Here is a 21,982-nt window from a genome sequence, read left to right as displayed (position 1 = left end):
GCTCAGCTCTGAGCTCCGGCCCGATTGCGCTGTTGCTAAGTGGCTGCGCCCCTTTGACTGGAGGCAGACGGGATATACTGATCTGTGCGTAGCAAACTGTACGCACTCAGGAAAAAGTGTCTATTAGACTATCTGATTGCAGAACCCGGAAAGGCAATGATTCATCGTTGATGGTTGCAGAAAAGAAGAGGAGAATAAGTGGTACCGAGACAAAATACAAAAGGGTGAAATAAAATAAAAGAATAATTAGCAAGAATACCAAATAATGTGCAATGCTGTGGTAACAAAGAAACAGTGACAAAAGGAAGAAAACAAGCAGTGCCGTACCAAGAATGAGCACAGATGAACTTCGCGCAGAAGTAGCGCTGCTCCAAAGGCAACTCGGTAGGCTTGAACAACGTCTTCGGGAAACTAAATTGCCCTGAAATTTCTTACAAATATGCAAGCACTATTTCTCTGCTGTTGCATGATGCAATATAAGCATTCGGTATTTGAGTTCGCTGTTGAGTTGTATTTTATTGCCCTAAACGGCGGTGGCTATGAATGTGGATTCTAAAAGAAATATTCATGTTGAACGCAATGCCCATTTGCGTTGATTCGCCTGCAGATTGCGGTAAAACGTGCGGAACGATCGTGTCTTCTTTTCGGTGGTATTTCTTACATTCTCATACGTATGATTGCGAAATAATTGCGACGCCTCATGATAAAGTTCAGTAACATTGTCGACATCCTAATCTCGTGCAATTTTCACAATGTACTTTCGGATAATGAAGAGTACAAAAGCAGGGACATGAGCTGATCACGAATGTTAGGTGTGTCGTCCCATTTGAGGTGACGCCAATACTTTTTGGCGCTTTCAGATTTGTTTTTTACATGCCGAGCGGATCATTTTCAAAACACATGCGATCCGACCTCCTTTCTTCAATCCTTACGTAAGAATTACATGCCTTCTCAGTCCTTACAAGTAGACTGAGAAGGCATATGCAAAACGATGACACACAATCGTGTTGTCCAACTGCAAGGAACGCGTTGAATTGTTGAAATGCAAGGGACGCGTCGTTCACCTGCGTAAATTTTATCACAAGACGCAGTACTAGAGTAGTGAAGCGGGTTTTATAACAAGGGAGCGAGGTGGTCTTGAAACCTGAACATTTGATGCTGGAGCTAAGACCTCACTAGTGATCAAGGCAGAAAGCTAGGCTAGTTGGTGTGTCATGATTATTCAAAAGACTATGGCAAAATAGCAGGGACAAAGACAGAGAAGGCGACAGGACGAGAGCTAAAAGCGCTCGTCCTGTCGTCTTCTCTGTCTTTGTCCCTGCTATTTTGCGCTAGTCTTTTGAATAATGATGACTCACTAGTGACATGCGCTACTGCATGACATTTTTTTTTCTTCTAACACAGGTCTGCTGCTGCAGCTATCTTAGTTTTGGTTTGTTCTGTTCTTTCTTTGTTTTATTGCTATTCAGGGGAGTGGTGCGATGAAGAGAGTTTGCTCTGACATTTGCAGGGGTTTCATAATGATTTCATGATGACATTTCTTGTGTATACCTCTCTTCTCAAACCACTGACTCAGTGATTGGCAAGCTAAGATTACTAGTGCTGCCGCAAGAGGAAAGTTCTCTTATTCGATGCTGGCGGTAATCTATCTGTCAGTATTTAAGTAAATGCTTTGGTCAGCTTGTTTAGAAAGTTTAATCTAAACCATCAACACAATACTGAAGGAGATAGCGAGTGTTGAGTACGTTACCATGTCATCATCATAATTTTTAAGCGTAGCTAGTGAAACATAGTACACAAGCTAGATTATTAAGAGGTGAAAATCATGCCGCATTCTCTGGCGTGGCAACAAAGGATGTGCGCCGGACCAAAGTAACTGAAGAATAGCTATTATACGCTTCAGGATTGAACGAGGACTGAAATGCTAAAATGAAACCGAATGATCCGCATTGCATTCAGCAGAGCTGTTAAGCTTCTTCTTTATGTGTGGTTAAACAAGAAATTGAAGAAAACGTCCCTTTCTTTATTGATGTGTAAATGAAGGAGAGGTAAAGCCTCTTTAATGGCGCCGGCTACGCTTCTTCGTAGGGCAAGCAACCCTAAAAGCACGAGAACACTGATACAGTCAGATATCATAAACATTTGTGAAAGAGACTAAGACACACAGTTCCCTAAACACAGAAGATTTCTAAAACACACACGTAAGTTGACATTCTTGCACGTGGGGCGGCTGACGAATCTGCAGATGTCTACACAAAAAGACACAAACGACACATAACAAGCCTAAGATTCCAAAAATAAAAAGTGCTTCCTAGTAAGAGTAAGAGCTCTTTCAGATGTAACTTTATTAATCTTGAAAAGCCCGCAAAATCTACAACTGCGCGCCTTTCTTTATTGCTTATTGTGTGCATTGAATAAATGTTATCAATTGTGTGAGAGGTTTTCACAATCTACAAGTGTAATGCATATTTTATTTTGTGTGTAAATATAGGTAGCGTCACGCAGTGTGTGATACATTGTGTGGGCTACTGTACAAGTGACACGTTCTCGTAGCTCTAGTAGAATGTAAAATGTCGCGTTGCATATGTTCTCTTGTTCAGCACAATTTACTTTTGAATGTTTTGTAACTGCATCACTACGAACTGTGTGTAGGGTTAAAGGCCTCGTCAGGCACCAACTGCCTTTAGCTTCTGCCCCTGCATCAGGCTTTATATTCTGTCTGCTGCTAAAAAATGAAATAAATAAATAAAAATAAAATAAGTATAGCAAGCTTGGGCCATATAAAATAAAGTAACATTTACACCGCTTAGAGCGCCTAAAGGAATGTGAAAGCCCAGAAACACAAGCATTTGATTGAAAATGCGCGCTCGATTGAATTGCACTGCGCATTTCTCTAACGTTTATGGCACGCCCATCTTTTGCATGCCACACAAAGAGACGTTGAGTACATTGATAGCTTCGCATTCCGACTATCTTCTAAGCGATGATTCGGGATCGGAATGCCATTTCTTGCGTTTATGTCGAATAAAATTGAAATCAATACTATCAAACACAATGGCCTTCCTCAGAGCACAAGGATGTCATATTTATCAGCTTTCAGCAATGTTAAAGAAAATCTGGACAGCCGTGAGTTTTCCTTCGGAATAGTGGCACGCGTATGTATCAGATCAAAGAGCATCATTTACCGAGCAGCATCGTCCCTAACCCTCATACAATTCTAAAATATATTGCACATGGCAGTCTTAAATTACGTGGGTCGAATAGAATTCTAAGATATGCAATTACACTGCCTTTTTCACACATATATAGACCATGGTCTACGCGTTGTTGCATGTGGAAGACCACATAAGCCTTCTGCACTTTTTGAAGGCTACTGGACTGCACGATATCTCCTACCAGTGGACATTCCTCCGTTAATGACTCTGAATGACTGGCTCTTTAATATTCTTCTTTGCTGTCCTAACCATCTATTCTTTCACTTTCTCTCTTCCCAAGTGTCGGGTAGCCAGTCGGGCACGTCCATGGTTAACCTCCCTACCTTTCCCTTTTCGTTTCTTTCGGTCTTTCGCACACACACACATATATAATCCATTCATTGACTTCATAGACGAATAGACACCCAGCTAGTTCTTTCTATTTTATCGCTTTTTTCTTGAAGGCTAAATGTTTCATTCATGCCTGTGTAGTCAAGCTGTTGTATTCTTTTTTCTCGTATGTGTAAATAACCCTTACTATACAAATTAGGAATTCTTGCAGTAGTCCTTACAGCTACATCAACGCGCAAATAAGTGCATCAGTTTCGTTTAGCCTATTTGTTTTCTGATAGTTATAATAGAAAAAGAAAACGGTGCATCCCAAGCCGAGATCTTCTGAATAGTTCGATTCGATTTGAAAGTTTCACTATACACTCCTCAATAACTAATAGTCATGTTCTATTGTGCTCGGTGTGCCAAGATATTCGTATCCATTTACCAAAAACAAAAAATGCTGGCTCTCCAGTAATCGAGAGTAGACGAAAGCAGGAAATGGCTACCGGCAAAGCAGATTGGCTGGCGATGATACTCGCCCCAATCTTAATGTGGGTGTAGTGCTTATTCGCAACGGCACACCCCACCACACCACACAGCCCCACGAAATGCTGTGTACTGGTCCATAGGGATGCAATAGTTTCCTGTTACAGACAGAACCTCATTGCAAGTATCGCTCGGTGAAAGAGCCATCCGCGGTGTGCCGGACGCTACCTGCGCTGTCGGCAAGCTATATGGGTATATGCGGTCGGCACACCGGTCGCGCCGCGTACGTCACGGACCGCCGGCGTTGAAAAGAGCACAGGCAACTCTGTCTCAGCGCAATCAAGTGTATGGTTCCCTGTATCTGCCTTTTGTACGTCGCTATTGGAAATGACAAATAAACCTTCAGCGTAGGCAGTGTCGCGACCGGGGGTTCAATGATGTAGAAATTTGATGCACCATGGTGGAGTCAGAATTGTGGGCCCAGGCCCGACATTCAGGACGTTTTAGAATGCAGCGTTTACATTTACACTTTGTACCGTAGCATAAAGGGATGATGCAGAGAAAGAGATCAAGTTCTAGGGGGCCGATCTCGTCACAAAGCGTCTGCGTCGTCTTTCATTTGTGCAGTTATCCCGGTCACGACACCTTTCGCTAATAAGGTTTCCGGAGGTGGGTGACACCATCTTCAGCCAATTCGGAGGTTTGCGGCCATTTCCCCTCGAGGGGAGCTCACCCCGAAACACATGCACGGCATAGCGCACGAACGTGGCGAGGATCACACATCACGGACGCTAAATTCCCATTGTCGAAGCAATGACTAGAGGGAAAGGCACGACGAGGTCGTTTGAAGGTATGTCGCTTCGCAAGTTCGCATAATACCCTAACCCGTTTGGCGATGTCCAACTGGTTGCCATGAATACCCGTAGTTGAAAATGGCTGTCACTATTGTCGCGTTCTCCGTGAATGACTGGTTGCGCGAGCGCAACGTAGACATCAGAAAGATGGCCGCCGCGTTGGTCTAATTTGCTAGAACCCCACACGCCTAATGTGGAGGATCTAGGTTCGGCTTCCGCCTTCGACTAGTTACCTTTTCGTGCACATTCATTTTCGCTGTTTTCCTGCTTATATCTACATTTCAATTAGGCGTAACAAATAACTTACCCTGCGCTTTTTCCTGGCTTCGTCGTCTTTGTTTTTTACATGGTTGTAACTAAAAAAAAAAAAAAAAATCAGACGCGCTTACCCCCTTGTTTTGCTCGCTCACTGCATAGCGAGGGTCTCGAGCAGCAGCACACGGGGGTTTATTGGCTAGTTGGCTGTTGCTAAATTCGAGGTCTACGTGATGCCAGCGTTTAAAAGGACAGTGTCCCCCCGCCATCGTGGCCGCGAGTGGCATGGCTAACACGCCCAGGGATAGCTCTAGCACATGTACACTTAAGAAAGTGGCCGTAGTGACTGCCGCCAACACCATAACTCAATTGTCAGGGCGTCGCACGTATAATGCGAAAGGTGTGGGCTGAGCTTTTACCGGCGGCAAGCTTTATTTTCATCCACTTTAATTTCCCGTTCCCTTAAGGCACAGTTCATTTTCTTATATATGATTTACTTGACCTCATTGCCTGTTGGCGTAGTATGGTTGTTTCGCCCCTATAAGTATAATGAAACCGGGCGATGGGCGAAGCGCCAATGTGTAGAATTCTGAATTAACGACACCGGAGCCGCAGAGCTAAAGGTTGCGGAAGACGTATTTAAAACATTTTAAGCAAACTACGAATATCCGCATTTGTCCTTTTAAAATATTATGCTTTTCCTGAAATTAATTTGATGTTGCTGAACATAATATGCCATCTATTTTTGCTGCGTCAAATTATTCTTATTGAATCAAATACCTTCCAGGAAAATTGACGTTGCGCCTAGCTCCTCACTCCTAAATTACAGCGACGCTTGAACTGTTCGATCGAAGCAATGAAGTTTCAATAAACGGTTACCAAAAACCAGAATAATTTCACTTACTTCAGTTCGGAAGAGTGCGTCGGTAGCCTTCTTCACGCCTTCGTGTTACGAACGGTCATGTTTCACGAAAGCGCTGCAGTAAACAACACGCATCCTGTAATCTTAGTTCATCGGCGCGTTCTCTATCCTCCGTTCTGTATACCAACTCGTCACCCTCCCCTCTACCCAAACCAACACAATTTATCTGGCAGTACTCGATGTCTAATCCGTCCTACATTCTAAAACTAGCGCGCGGAAATAGAAGATTGATCAAACGCCCCCATTAACTTGGGGCAAAACGCAAAAAGGAACGACGACAACAGAAGAGAACGAAGACACAGCGCTACTAACAACTGAATTTTTATTGCACATGATTACCACATAACAACCATAGGCCGCTACCGCGGTAGGAACAAGATTTCTTTGTTTGACAGCGACACAGACGAGCAACTTACAGAGTTATCATTTCTAATTATTTCGAATGCCTTGATGATTTCCCTAGTGACTTGATCTGGGTTCCTAGATATCACTTTTGATTTGCGAAACAAGGGCTTACAGCCACATCGCGAGCTGTGCGCGGCTAGATGACTAGTCTTTACCAGATTATTAACATAGTTCGAATGTTCCCGTAAGCGATCATTCAGGTACTTTCCCGCCTGACCAATTTATTCCTTCCTGCAGTCTAAAGGAATATGGTACACCACTCCTTCCATGCACGAAAGAAACTCCTCTCGGCGTTTTTTATTGCATTTATGGCGCCTCTTTGTAGTAATGTTAACTTTCGCGCAGAAACTGGACAATTTCAAAGGGGCTGAAAAGACGACGTCAACGCAAACACGCGTCTCAATTTTCTTTGTGTTATGGCTAGCTTGGTGTAAGTACGGCGTAACAACCACTTTTCTGCTTCTGCTCTGTTGGGCAGCGGAATCCATGTGATCGCATTTTCTTAACATGCTGCCGGCCACTACTGTCAGCATTTTCAAGGGGTAGCCAGCTGCGCTTAGGCGCGAAACCTGGTTTTCGAAGCTTCTGTGTACCAGGTGATGGCAGGATTTTAGAAGAGCGCTTTCAACACAAAGATTAATGATGCCTCGCTTAACTAGTTTGGGACCCAGATCTAGGAACCAAGATAAAGTCACTAGGGAGATCATCGAGGCAGTCAAAATGATTAGAAGTGATAACTTTGTGTAAGTTGCCCATCTGTGCCACTGTCAAAAAAAGAAATCTTGTTCCTATCGCGGTATAGCGGCCTATGGTGGATGATTTTTGCCGGAAAGAAACCTACGTTGCGACATTGGCCTGTTGTACGTTATACGCGGTAACCATGCGCAATAAAAATTCAGTTGTTAGTAGCGCTGTGTCTTCGTTCCCTTCTGTTATCGTCATGCTTTTTTGCGCTTTGCCTCAAGTTATGCAGTACCAACTAGCCCACCAGTCTATTCTCTTGAACGCTCCCATTAATATCACGCGCAGTTATGTTCAAGGCATCCTTGATATAAAGAATAGAGCCACGAAATAATGATAGTGTTCTTATAAAAGGGGCTACAATGAAGGTTATTTAGCTGACAAGATGTATCGCTGTTCAAGTTTCATGCTGTTAGGAAGCTCTTGTTGGTGGCATGGTTAGAGACAGCTCTCGTTTATTTTCCGCTAGGATTTATTCTCTTGAGTATAACACTGCAGGTCCCGAAACTGCGTTGAATCCATCCCATGTAGATGCCGTTTTCATCATAGCGTGAAGCTGTTCTGTGCTCAATTTTCAAAATTTACCGCGTGTGCGTGCTGTCAACACCCATGCGTGCAAACTTTTCTTGCGATTTTTGGGACCACCGAGACCGCGTAGCATCGATCGCCTTTTTATTTCTTTTTTCTTTCTTTTCTGACGCCTGGATTCTAGGGTCGGACAAAGAAAGCTATTTTTATCACGACCAGTTGTGTTAGCAAATGCATTAGATAAGATCGCCGGTCAGCCAATGGAGAATAATTTCTACTAATGCAGAGCTCCGCGAATGTGGTGGCTTAAGTGTATGGGTGTATAAAAACAATGACAACGACAATTGACATCATTACCTGAAAGACGCAGAAAGAGAGAATAATTTGTTTGCAGAGAGGTCGACCTGAACTATAGCTGCGCTAACTTGATACTCGGCAATGGGGAAGGAGGCGAGTAAGTAAAGGAGTGATCAATTAATGAGGACTAAGATTAATGAGACTAAGAGGTCTAACAGGGGCACAAGACCACTGCACTGCGACATCACTTCAGCCGTGTGTCTTGAATAGCGGCTTGCAGAAAGGGAAAGACACAATGTTTTATTTAAAACTAAGTTACCATCAAAAATAAGGCGTTCCCGAATCTTTGATCGAGGGTTTTCATTAATTAATGCCACAAAGAAGTGTGCGTGCGTGTGCGTGCGTGCATGCGTGCGTGCGTGCGTGCGTGTGCGTGTGTGTGTGCGTGTGTGTGTGCGCGTGTGCGTGTGTTTGTGCGTGTGTTTGTGTGTGTGGGTGTGTTTGTGTGCGTGTGTGTATGTGTGTGTGTTTGTGCGCGTGTCTGTGAGAGAGAGAGAGAGAGAGAGTGTGTTGTAAGCACAATTCTTTATAAATTGTATGGAAGACAAGCGCAGTGCCTGTTCAGGTGGAATACCTGAGGAACTGGACGTTACTTCAGCGACAACTCACAATTGCGTTTAATTAAAAATATTCACTCTTTAAATTTCTCATCACTTTATTGCGTATGTTCTAGATTGGAAATTGAGGTCGAGCAGTAATGAATAAACGGATGGTTAGCAGAAATACTAAAGCTAGTGCCGCCTTTGAGTTATCCGTCCTTAATATCGGTTAAAAGATCAATTGGCCTTACAGTTAAAGTCATCCCGAACTGCTTGTCGCACGCTTTCTATAAACCTAACTTTAACGCTGCTGTATTTCCCAGCAATCTTTAAGTTAGTTTAAGAGCACTGTTAGATAAATTAAGAGTTGGCTCTGTGTTGGTGCGCGAACGCTTGTGTCGTCAATGACGTGTGGACAGTCATGCATGTCCTGTGGCTCCTGTGAGACACTTGAACACCTTATCTTGGAGTGTCCCGCATTCGTCACTCAACGTGCACTGCTACTGGAATTTGTTGGGCGCGTTGGTAAACCGACTTGGAAAGCATATTTAGCGCCAGCGAACAAGAAAAGAAGGGAGACGACACCACAATTGTGATGTCGTCTCTCTTCTTTTCTTGTTCGCTGGCGCTAAATATGCTTTCCAAGTGCACTGCTAATTAAGGAATATGGACTGATTGGACCCAAGCGTACGTCCCGTGACGATTTCCCGTTTCCGAGAGGGAGTGCTGCTCAACGCGACCAGGCCCATAGAGCCTTGCTAACTTCCATGCAGAAAACTGATGTGGCCTCCCGTTTATAGACATTTTTTCCGTGTTCCTGCTTTCTTTTGTTTGTGTCTCTGTCATTTGTTTATTTCCTATTTTCTTTCCTATTGCCTTTTTTAATATTTTCTTCTCCTCTTCTCTCCTTTTCATTACCTCCTGCCGACAGAGTAGGCAGGCGTTGTGCCCCTCTCGGTGGCAGTTGTCAGCTTGCTCCCTCCCTGCTTCCTTTGTGTGTTTGTATATTTCCATGTCTGATAATAATAATAATAAGTCCAGATATATAGAAAGCGGTGGTAATGTTAGGATCTCTACAAAGCAGACATATATTCCCTACAAAGAAGTGTCCCAAAATGAATCACAGAAACGTTATTTGTGAATATTTCTCAATAATCACCTAACATTGCGATTTGTCGCATAAGTCTCTTGACATTCGTGCACCTCTACCTGAATAGACGTAAGCGCGGCTATCTGACACTGCCTATCTTTAAAAAGCTGTTCGAACTAAAAAAAAGTATGGTATTTAGGGAATAGTAGTCATTTCAAAAATTAATTATGGGGTTTAACGTGCCAAAATCACTTTCTGATTATGAGGCACGCCGTAGTGGAGGACCCCCGAAATTTCGACCACCTGGGGTTCTTCAACGTGCACCTAAATCTAAGTACACGGGTGTTTTCGCATTTCGCCGCCATCGATATGCGGCCGGGATTCGATCCCGCGACCTCGCGCTAAGCAGCCCAGCACCACAGCCACTGAGCAACCACGGCGGATTAGTAGTCATTTAGTTATTGCTCAACGGCAAAGACGCTTTGTCACCCCTGTTTGGTCCCTTCAGAGACAGAGACGACCATTATTAAAATGACTTGAAAAGCACAGTAGTTTTTAAGTGTGCAGGCATTTCTACGCCTGCGCAACGAGGAAGCCCGCTCGTCCCCCCGTCAAGTAAGAAGATCGCTTTCAAGATAGGGCCCACATCAACGAGCGAATTCACCTCTTGCGTCAACGCTAACTAGGCGGCGAAAACACAGCGCACACGAAGCTATCAGCACTCGGCGCATTGTGCCCCCATCGCATGTCGCTTTCAGGATAGGGCCCGCGCATCTCGCTTCAACGCGCGGCGAGAGCACAAGCTCCCGCGGCCGCGCCATACGCAGCCGCCGTCGGAGTATGGTTGATCACGGTTGATAATGGTTCGACGCGGATGGATAAGGCGCTAACGAGCGATAACGGCTCATAATGATCGGTATGTAGTTCGCTTGCGTCATCAATTCACCTTGGGCCACGCGTCCGAAGCAGTTCGTGGCGCCGCAGCGCTGTCATTTATACTGGTCGGACCTAGTTTCATAACATTGACAATGACACCGAGCTGCGTGGAGATGAGCAAGAGGCACAATGCTTACGCATACTTAGACAGCTTCCAAAGGGATTCCTGAGTTCTTCTTTAATTATCAAGTGTGTGTGCAAGAAAGTTTCATCGGTAATGCCCGCTAATCCCTCTATTAGGCAAACAGCGCTTATCAAAAACGGGCCGGATAAAAGAAAGAGACATGAAAAAATAAGACTTAGATAGTTCGCAGAATTTTCTATAGGGAGAAACGTGATCTTAGCACTCCTTGAAACCGGATTAGCAATTCTTACTTTAAGAAATAGAATAATTAATTCGTTCATTATTTTCTGCGCTCTACATGGATCGCTCCGGCAGTGATAACACCTTTTCCACATACGCCAAGTCATAGCTTAGTTTGCGACACTTTAACAAGATATATTTTGTTAGAAACGCTTGTCACGAGTTCGCTTATTTTGTATCTGTAACTTACGGGACGTTTCGGTAATGCAGGACTGTCACGGTGCGGCATTGTTCGAGTCGGCGAAGGACCGATCAAGGGGCGCCAAAGGGTCGTGGGAGTAGGAACCGGTGAGCAAGACGGGTATTGCCGCCTACTCGGGCAAGCGGCCGAAAATGTCGAAGGCAAATTTCGAGAAAATTTGTTTTTGTTGCCACTACCTTGACGTCCCGAGAGTCTTTTGTAGGAAGCCCTGTGGATTCTCTGCCTCGCGCGTGCATTCAGAAGGTTACTACGACGGCAGTCGTTTGCGATTGCCCCGAAATATGTGGTGTATGTGCAATCCCGTGTCCAAGAATTGCTGACAGTGTATGTGTTGTCAGAGGGTTTGGCGCCGTATGGCTGGCTGCCGTTATTTCTTCTGTTTTTTCAACGGACAGTAGAAGTCCGCCACGAACTCGATGGTTTCCGTGTGATGCAATGCAAGGGCACTACCTCTAACAGTAGGGGGGGGGGGGGGAATCCCCCCTTCCCTCGGCCCAAATTAAAAGGGGCACGGCCGAGACCTCGGGAGGAGTCGTGATACAATTGGGCGAACTTCATTGGATAGTCACCAATATGCGTCGTTCCCCAACCCAGAGAACTAGGGAAAGGAGAAGTTGTTTAAACACAGGTTTTAGTCCCAGCTAGACAGTCTGCTGAGAAGCGTCGAGGGGCTAGTGCCGTCCAGTATCACCTAGGCCCTCCTCCGAGTGACTCGTTGACGTAAGAGACGACGAACAAATGTCTACAACGAAGTTCACGGTAGTTCCCCTCAAGTTAGCTCAACCTGCTCGAGGGAAGTCGTCAGGTCTAGACTCCTGGGAAATCCAGCACAGCAAGCGCATCATTCGCAACGAGGTCGGCTCGCCGCACTTCTTCGGGAAAGCTCTGCAGTCGACTCCACGGTTTATGGACTTGCTGATGCTGCCCGGCCATGCGTATGCCATCATTTGTTTTCTTTTCAACTCTGTTTTAGTGCACCACAGTTAAGTGTATTCTGGTGTAGTGTCAGTTTTTATATCCACTATGAGTTGTTCCTTGTATTTCTTTTGTCATCATCATTGATGTATAGTAAGTGCATGTGTGTTAGTGATCTTGTGCTTTTTTTAGTTTGTGTATGGTTGTCGCTCGATAAATATCTTATTTTCCCCTTCCTACCGACTCTGACTCCATCACTGTGTTCGCTTGAGTACGGAACAACAAACCGGCTTGTATACCCCGTCGACAACATCGCGCCCACGGCGAACGGGTGCCAAGCCGTGAGAGGGACACTTTAGGTAGTACGGTAGCTAGCTGGGTGAGTCGGCACATCTGCATTATTATTACTCACAGCGCGCACTATAAACATGGACAAAGAGGAGAGACGAAACACGAGCGCTGACTGACGACTAAAAGTTTATTGCATTCAAACAGCCACATAAGTAGAAAAACTCACACATGCCTACGCCCGCGCACCATACATTCCCTCAACCAAACGTGAAACAAGACAGACGAGCGGTAAAACAAGTAGTGCGATATTTTTAACGATTGGATGCTGCTAAAGAACATTCTTCATGTTGTGCAGTGCGAGTGACGCCTGACTTACGCACCTGTCACCCCATTTATTGATCAGGTAGGCCTCTGTAATGAGGCGGGCCTTTTCATTGTTATATGTCCTGATTACGCGTGTGCGATCAAAAATGGGCTTACAACTGCAATCTGCGCAATGGGTGGCCAAATGTGTTAGACCAGCTTTCTTTTACCTGGAGGAATGTTCTTGCAGCCTTTTGTTTATACGCCTACCCGTTCGGCCGATGTAACAAGATCCGCATCCAAGGGGAATCTCAAACACAACATTGTTGCGGCACGCCACGAACTTTGGCTTATGCTTTACCTGACATGAATTGTGCGCAACCGAATCTCACATTTGTGCTCGTGATTGCTAAAATCTAAAGACTTCTTAGGTTTTGTGGACAGAAAAATTCAGGAGAAGCTGTGTGGTTTGGCGATGAACATACATTTTGTGGATGATTAGTTGTGGTGGATAATTCTGAGTTTAGCCAAGTGTATGTCAACATAATAAAGATTGTTCGCGAAAATGGAATGGGACTGAAGTTTACCACTGAATTACCTCAAGATAATATGCCACACTTTGTAGATCCGAGGCTAAGTTTTTTGCAAAATGAGTTGTGCTGGATGTATAAGCCTCGTTCTGTCAAACCTTTGCTTCCGTACAATTCGGGACACAGTAAATTGATAAAAAAGGGTAGCGCCCTGTCTTGCCTCTGTTCCACCAAAGAAAGTCGTATCAGCACCGCCTTCTGGAAGGGGCTAATGATCAAGTCAACGGGCTAACCATGGCTGGTTACCCCGAACACATAATCAGACGACTGCCGAAAAACTGGCGAAATGATTAAAAAGCAGGGAAAGAGCAAGCGATAGAAATGACACTGGTGATCGCAAAATACCAGCAGTTATTCCCTATGTGCATAGAATGGCACATAACCTCAAAGATGTCGCGAACCGTTATGGTGTTAGAGCTGTTTTTCTTGTCCGACGAAATTATCCGACCTGTGCCAGGCTGTGTAATCAAGAGCACAAATGTGAGATTCGGTTGTGCACAATTCATGTCAAGTAAAGCATAGGCCAAAGTTTGTGGCGTGTCGCAACAATGTTGTGTACGAGATTGCCCTGCCATGTGGATCTTGTTACATAGGCCAAATGGGTAAAAATTAAATTGTGGGGTTTTACGCGCCAAAACCACTTTCTGATTATGAGGCACGCCGTAGTGGGGGACTCCGAAAATTTTGACCACCTGGGGTTCTTTAACGTGGACCTAAATCTAAGTACACGGGTGTTTTCGCATTTCGCCCCCATCGAAATGCGGCCGCCGTGGCCGGGATTCGATCCCGCGACCTCGTGCTCAGCAGCCTAACACCATAGCCACTGAGCAACCACGGCGGGTGCCAAATGGGCAGGCGTATAAACAAAAGGCTGAAAGAACATTCCTCCAGATTAAAGAACGCTGGTCTAACACATTTGGCCACCTATTGCGCAGCTTGCAGTTGCAAGCCCATTTTTGATCGCACACGCGCAATCTGGACACATAACAATGAAAAGGCCCGCCTCATTTCAGAGGCCTACCTAATCAATAAATGTGGTGACAGGTGCGTAAGCCAGTAGTCACTTGCACTACACAAGGAAAATTGTTCTTTAGAAGCATCTAATCGTTAAAAACATAGCACTTCCTGTTTTACGCTCGTCTGTCTTGTTTCGCTTTTGGTTGAGGGAATGTAATAAAATTACTCAAATTATTGGGTTTTACTGGCCAAAACCACGATCTGATTATGAGGCACGCAGTAGTGGGGGCTCCAAAAATTTAGATCACCTGGGGTCCTTTAACTTGCACCTAAATTTAAGCACACGGGTGTTTTCGCCCTCATCGATATGCGGCCGCCGGGGCCAGGATTCGATCCCACGACCTGGTGCTCAGCAGCCCTACACTATAGCCACTAAGCAAGCACGGCGGGTGAGGGAATGTGTGGTGAGTGGGTGTACGCACGTGTGTGTTTTTCTGTGTATATGGCTGTGTGAATGCAATTTCATTTTATGAAATGAAATGAAATAAGCTTTTAGTCATGCTCGTGTTTCGCCTCTCTTCTTTGACCGTGAGTTTAGTGCGCGCTGTAAATAAAAGTAATACCTTAGGTAGTGTACATATACAACATATGAATCAATTGTCAATTCTTTGCGAACTGATTGTTTGCGGTGGCGGACTTCACAAGAAGCATGATGCTCACTAATAGGCCATTATTAACCTCCAACTGGTGTTTATTTATTTACTTTAGAATACATGCCCTAATTGTGATTTAATTTGGCCTTGCGAATCGTAAGCCTCATCGCTAACGCCATTACTTCAGTTAAGCCAGAGTTATAGTACAAAAATTATTTGCATGGATTTTAAGGAAATGGTGATATGGTTAATAATTCTGCAAAAGCGTTCGAGCAAGTGTAGTCCCATATTGCTGCCTGTGCCAAACATCAGAGTGCAAATTATTCTTAATGCATATAGGCCTAAGCAGCTGACTTAAGCTTTCCTTTAATTTCATGAGCTCTATTTATACACAAAGTCAAGGAAACCAAAAATGTACAGGTTTTTACACGGAGTCCCAGGCTAATAATATTGCGAAGCATAGGATTCTCCAAGTGCAGCCTTTTTGTTTGTTTGTTTGTTTGTTTGTGTGTGTGCGTGTGCGTGTGTGTGTTTGTGGGCGGGCGGGCGGGCGGGCGGGCGGGCGGGCGTGGTATCTCACCTATTCGGTGGGCCGGCCCAGGTGATACTGCAGTCTAAAAATATGTGCCATGGGACGACGGGTATCTGCCATTGGATTTTTCTTTGCTTTCAATCTTGTATCATGCCATAACAAACATTATGCATTACTTATTGAAAATATAAGCACCACACAGCATATAAACTCTACACAACCGTTCGCTACGCAGCCGTTTGATTATTCATAAAACTGTTGTCTAGAAATCATGAATGTTACGTAGACGTCAACTACAGTTGAGTCTGCCAGTTATCTTTTTCAATTTACAGAGGTGCGCACACTTCGGCATTGCTCCTTTAGCTGGGCGTTAGCTTTTTCTGTAGCGACGTTATTATGCCATGAAACCGATATTCGAGATAATGTTTGCTTTTCTTGTTTTACATAGCCACTGACACAATTAGCATCGATCTTCATGGTATCTCGGATGGCATTGCATTAAAGTCAACTGTTTCAACTTAGGTAAACGTCTACAAGATTTGTCTAAGGTCCTGATGCTCCGCAAGGAGCTTCTCACGATGCTGTGAAGAAACATTTTATTGTCGCGATATAGCTGTAATAATGTTCAAATTATATAAGTGATAACTAAGTGAAAGGAGCCAATAAGCTAGGCCATTACCGACAGCAACCTCCGGAGAGCGTACAAGCACCGCAGTCACCCATAAAGCCATCAGCGTCTCGCCGTGTGTATACGCTCGCCTGAGATTGCTGCGTGTGATAGACAATCTTATTTGCTTTCTTCACCTAGCTATCACTTATGTCATTTTATTATTAGTTATTAGTGCTTATATTATGTCATTCAAGTGTTTCTTCACGGCACAATTAAAAATTCTTGGTGAAGCATCAGGACGCTCACCGATCTTATGGGCTTCAGTAAAACTTCTGTAGGGGCGAGTTGGTACATATCCAGTGAAATAGCGCAAACCAGGACGACCACGAAATGAGAGGGACACGCACAGAAGCGCTACTACCAACTGCTTTTACTTTCCCGCCGCAACGCACATATATACACCATGGCCACACATGCGCAAACGTAATCAAAATGAGCACATGACTTATGCCAGGCAGTTAACATACACGTGAGCTTAAAAACTGACCATCTGCAGCGTAAAGAGACAAAAAGATGTGTCACTGACACAGTCGTATGCTTTTTTTCTTTATGTGATAAGCTTCTAGTACTAAGCGCGCTTGCTCGCTTTCGCTCCGGCCCAGAATCAAGGCCTCATCAAAGCGCGGTGCACAATTGCGGCACGTATTGGAATGGGACAAAAGATTCGTCCCTCTGTCAGCATTGCTGTTTGTTTTTTGGCGTGTTCCCTGAGTCGCTCGTTGATGCAACGCCCGGTCTGATCCATGCACGTCTTTCCACATGATAAAGGTAGGGCATTAACCACTCTGATTGTGCAGGGAACGTATACGATATGCCACGCCTAATTTGTCAGCCTCGCCTGACAAGCCTGGCACACAGTTTCGCGAGCTTAGTCGGAGCGGAAAAAGCCAGAGAGACGCCGTGCCTGCCTGGCGACGTTCTTAAGGTCGTGTTCTTAAGGCACGGCGTCGCTCTGGTTTCTTCTGCTCCGAATAAGCTCGCAAAACTGTGTGCCCGCACATGCGGTGATAACAGGCGAGGCTGCCAAATTAGGCGTGGCATATCGTATACGTTCGCTGCGCAATCGGAGTGGTTAATGCCCTACCTTTATCATGTGGAAAGACGTGCATCGATCAGACCGGGCGTTGCATCAACGAGCGTCTCAGGGAACAGGCCAGAAAAGCAGACAGCAATGCTGACAGAGGGACGAATCTTGTGTCCCATTCCAATACTTGCCACAATTGTGCACCGCGCTTTGATGAAACCTTGATTCTGGGCCGGAGCGAAAGCGAGCAAGCGCGCTTAGTACTAGAAGTTTATCACATAAAGAAAAAAAGCATACGACTGTGTCAGTGGCACATCCTTTTGTCTCTTTACGCTGCAGATGGTCAGTTTTTAAGCTCACGATATGTTAACTGCCTGACGTAAGTGCTGTGCTCATTTTGATTACGTTTGCGCATGCGTGGCCATGGTGTATATATGTGCATTGCAGCGGGAAAATAAAAGTTGTAAGTAGCGCTTCCGTGTGTGTCCCTCTCATTTCGTGGTCGTCTTGGTTTGCGCTATTTTCTTTCACTGGATCTTATGGACGTCTACAAATTTACACAGGCGACTTCAATCGATTGTAATTCGAAAAGCATGAACATAGAGTAAAATTGTGTCAGTGGATACGTAATACTAGGGCACGCAACACAAAATCATGCGGTGAGTCGCCCACAGTCAATCAACACAAATGTCTCTAGCGCCTAAAAAGAAGCATCAGCTTAATAGCCGTGTTCGCGTACACATGACAGCTTGCGCACTATAACTGCGCAAAACATGTATTTCTACTTTCGAATAAACTGACCGCATTTTAATCCAGAAGAAACTTGTCAACTAGAAGTATAAGACGGAGCTCATGGTACCTACGTATAGGCGAATAATTAATTAATTTCTCACTGTATTTCAATGGACACAAACATTACTGATGAACAGAAGCCAACCATACATATGGATAATGCAATGTAATCAAGGTTCATGGTTAGGGAGACATAACTGCAAATTAACAACGTATATGCGTGCAAAGCATTGATTCCTGAAGACTCGGTTGCTTCAGCCGACCATAAGTAAGCGTTGAAAGTATTCAATGACGAATAAAACGAAACCAATGAGGGAACAATGGTGGATTGTGCATGTACGATTGGTGAAATACTGAGACTATTTATTTATAGTGGCATTAGTACACGGATGAAAATGCAGAGAGAACTCCCATTTCGTGATCTCTCATGATCGAAGGCTAATTTCGAACAGCTGCAGAGAGTATATTTTTTTCGAACAGTCGTACATTTTATTTTAGTCATAGGAACTATGCAGATCCTCGGCTATAGACGTCGTGTAGTTAGATGTCACAAGAAATTTTTCAAGCATGATGTTTTTATTTCACCCGTGTATATTATTCTAGTCCAACAATCTTGCACATGCTTCAATTACGCCTGCCATCTAATTTGAGAAGATGTATAGGGTGTCCTTGTTTTCATAAAGCCTATACGTTTGCTCGTCTTTCTTTCTCTCTCTCCTCCTTACGCTTTCTTTCTCTCTTTATCCCCCTACTGCTTCACCCCGTGTAGGGTAGCCAACCGGAACTTCTTCTGGGGCCGTATTCTGCAACGGTTCGCTTTGGAATCGGTTCGCTCGGGCTGTTACGTCACTCGGAGAAAGAGTGGAACGTTGCGATGCGAGGGAGACCAACGAACAAGCGGCAGCCGCAAGGTCACATCATCATTGTTGTTTTTAATTTCGGAACGATAATAACTGAAGGATGTTTGATAAACAAATATTGGTTTGTATACGACACTTGCATATTTAATTTCCAGCAATAACTGAGGTTCCGCCGCGCACAGATGGTGGCTTAATTTTATCGGCATTGTTTCATTATTTTTGTCGCTAGGTGCTGCGCCATATATACATTAAGCAAGAAAAGTGGTGCTCTGTGTGTAGGCCGCTGCTCTAATAGGATTTCGTTTCACCGGGGCTGAGCTTCTTAGGGTGGACAATTGCGATGAAGCTACCGTCCACACATCCCACAACATTGGAAACCTTGCCGCGGTCAAGGAAACGTTCTTGACTGCGGGTTTCTACTCCACCATGGAGAGACGTCTCAACCCTCCCCCCCCCCCTTTTTTTTTCCCCTTTAATCGTAATGGCTCCAGCGACGGCGGTAATGATGCGGCTGGCTGACGGTTGCGACAACCCAACAGCTTCTACATTCCAGACGCACTGCAAAAAAAAAAAAAAAAAGAAAAAAAAGGAAAGAAAAAGCCGCAGCGTGCAGATCGCTTTCGTCGCAGTGTCAGCTCCACTAGATTTTGCGGTCCGATATATTCTAGCTCGTCACAAATTCATCGCACTGTGTTTCTGGAGAGCCTGAATTCCTTCGGAACTCTGCTTCGCTCATGTCGAACGCGTCGCGTCGTTGTCTCTCGTCCATTCGTTGTCTTAGGCCAACGCTCGCCAGCAACACAACCAAAGAAGCTGTCATCGCTGTCTCGTCGCGCCGGCCAGCGCGAGCATGGAGGAAGGAAAAAGATCGGAAGAAGCATACCGCAACGCGATTGAAGCCAAACCTGTCGGCGCAACACGTGATTGCACGTGAAAGTGCGGGGTTGGTTTTAGTGCCCCCGCTTTGCAGACCGAGCCACGACAGGGCAGCTGAACAAGCGCGCGCCAAATAAAAACTACTGGCATAGCTACTGGGAACCAAATGCCTCAGCAAATCTCGATTCTTGCTCCGTGACCTCGGTGCAAGAGGTCACGTGTTGGGCCCCCAATGTGGCTTCACAGAGCGTTCGCTTGCCCATGCTGGCTGCGGGACGTAATGCTTTGTGCTATATTTTTACTTCCTCCATGAGCGCGAGACTTGCAGACGGCCACGGTTGCCTTAGCAACCCTCGATATCATGATCGCAACCACGCGCGATGCTCTAGGGAACCACTTCTTCGTGATTCCGCTCGTAGCAGATGACGGGTTCGCTTTCCAGATGACTGACAACCTGTGTGACGACAACAGAATCTGTAGTCACGCCCGCCAGAGATGACGACCACGAAGCGCCAACCGATGGCGTTCGTGAGAGCGAACCCGTTCCAAAGCGAGCCGTTACAGAATAGGGTCCCTGGTTAGCCTCTCTGCTTTTCATTGCATCCTTTCTCTCTCTCTCTCTCTCTCCCTAGCACAACAAATTCGGGATATCTACTGGCGACAGACAAGTGTGAAGTAGACGCAACCAAAAGCGTTGTTTTAATTCAGCCGTATAAGGATGCCCGTGCAGTGCCGTCACACAGACGTAGCGCTGTGATCGTTTGCCTGTTCTCAGTGCATATTTCCTTCTTGTCTTCGGACGACCACCTCCCACGGGCTCCAGTGTAAGGTAGCAAAACAGGTAAGGTAATAAACAGATTTTATCTTCTGGTTAACTTCCCGTCCTTTTACCTTTCATCTCCTCCTCTCTTTAGTAAAACCGCAAGCATGGTAGCTTGCTACAAGCTTACTTGAAAATCAAGAAGCACGAACAACAAAGGATAGAGGAAAAGATTCTGGCAGGAACCATCTCAGGGTAACTGTCGATGTTAATACGATAAGAATTGAATCTATTTAGCGACACACGACATTGCCACCACCGAAACGTGTCATGCACGAGACATTACTGCAGCAGAGGTAGTCTGCCGCGATTCCCTCTCGAGACATTGCGCCGTCTAGGGGCGTGGCCACAAAGTCATTGCGTTGCACGTGTGTGATTATATATTCAGCCAAAGTGTGAATATATATGATGTGGGTTCAATTTCGAGCTCTGGAGACGCTATGAAGGATGTTTTTCTTTTCTTCTTCGTCTTTTTTTGTTTTTTTGTAATTGAATAGTGGAACATGCCCAGCGGCTCAAGTTGGCGTCAAAGAGGTTTATACAAATGGACAAACTGATCCCACAAGTGGGAGAATGAAGGGAACATTCCGACTGCTGTTTCCAGTAAAAAGCTTTTGATGCGATTGCCTAATATTTCATGAAATACTTGCAAAGTTCGGCGATTTGGTTTTGTAGAAAGAGGGGGTGGGCAGCGCCGAGTTCGTTGGCCCCAGCTCTGCGCAATTCTTATAATCCGGCCCACCGAGAACCAGCTGCTGAAAGCTTTAGTGCCAACAACACCCCACAGGGAAAGGGGAGTAAAGCCCATTGATTTTTGATCGACTGCTGAATGCGTGCATAATCAACACGCCCCCCCCCCCCCCCCACCTCCTCTTTAACGCCGGGAACTAATAAAGCCTCTTACGCGGTCGCCCCGCCACATCTGGGCTTCTCGCAGGCGTAGTTGATGAACTCTAGGCAAATATGACAGAAAACTGTTTTCCGGCGTACTTAGCACCTCTGCATGGTCCTGCGTTCCGCTACACTGGACGCCCTTTTTCAGAATAGAAAGGTTGCACAAGGCGTCAGCAAAGCATGCCATGTTGCACACTCAGTCACAGGTTCCACAGCGCAAGCCGAAGATAAGCGGATTGGTATAAGGCGGAGCTCTTCCCCGTGGTCGGCTTGATTAAAAATCGCTGCCATTGCATCTTTTGCAGCCATATCTCTCCTCCTTTTTTTTTTTCTTTTCTTTTTGTTGTGATGTGAAGGAGACGTCGACTTGTCGATACGCGCCAGCTTCTTTGTGAATCAGGTGGTATCGGTAATGTATGAAAGTCATTTACAAGACAACAATTATTTCATAACGAAACCACGTTCGACGACAGTACAGCGTCACAAGATAGCGAACATAGCAAGGTATAAGCAGCGTAGCCAATTCAAAGAAAACATTCATACGAAGGGGTAGAAAAACTTATTTACAACGCCGCTATCACAATGTAGTCATGCAACAG

General features: G+C 45.2%; 1 protein-coding gene across 1 annotated transcript in view; it reads right to left on the bottom strand.

The window, feature by feature from the left end:
* The window catches only part of LOC126542485 (uncharacterized), an 81,836-nt gene that overhangs the window by 54,666 nt on the left and 5,188 nt on the right, over positions 1 to 21,982 (bottom strand). The window lies entirely within an intron of this gene.

Source organism: Dermacentor andersoni, chromosome 2, assembly GCF_023375885.2.
Source record: "Dermacentor andersoni chromosome 2, qqDerAnde1_hic_scaffold, whole genome shotgun sequence".
Lineage (NCBI taxonomy): Eukaryota > Metazoa > Arthropoda > Arachnida > Ixodida > Ixodidae > Dermacentor > Dermacentor andersoni.
This window is presented reverse-complemented; position numbering and strand designations above follow the sequence as displayed.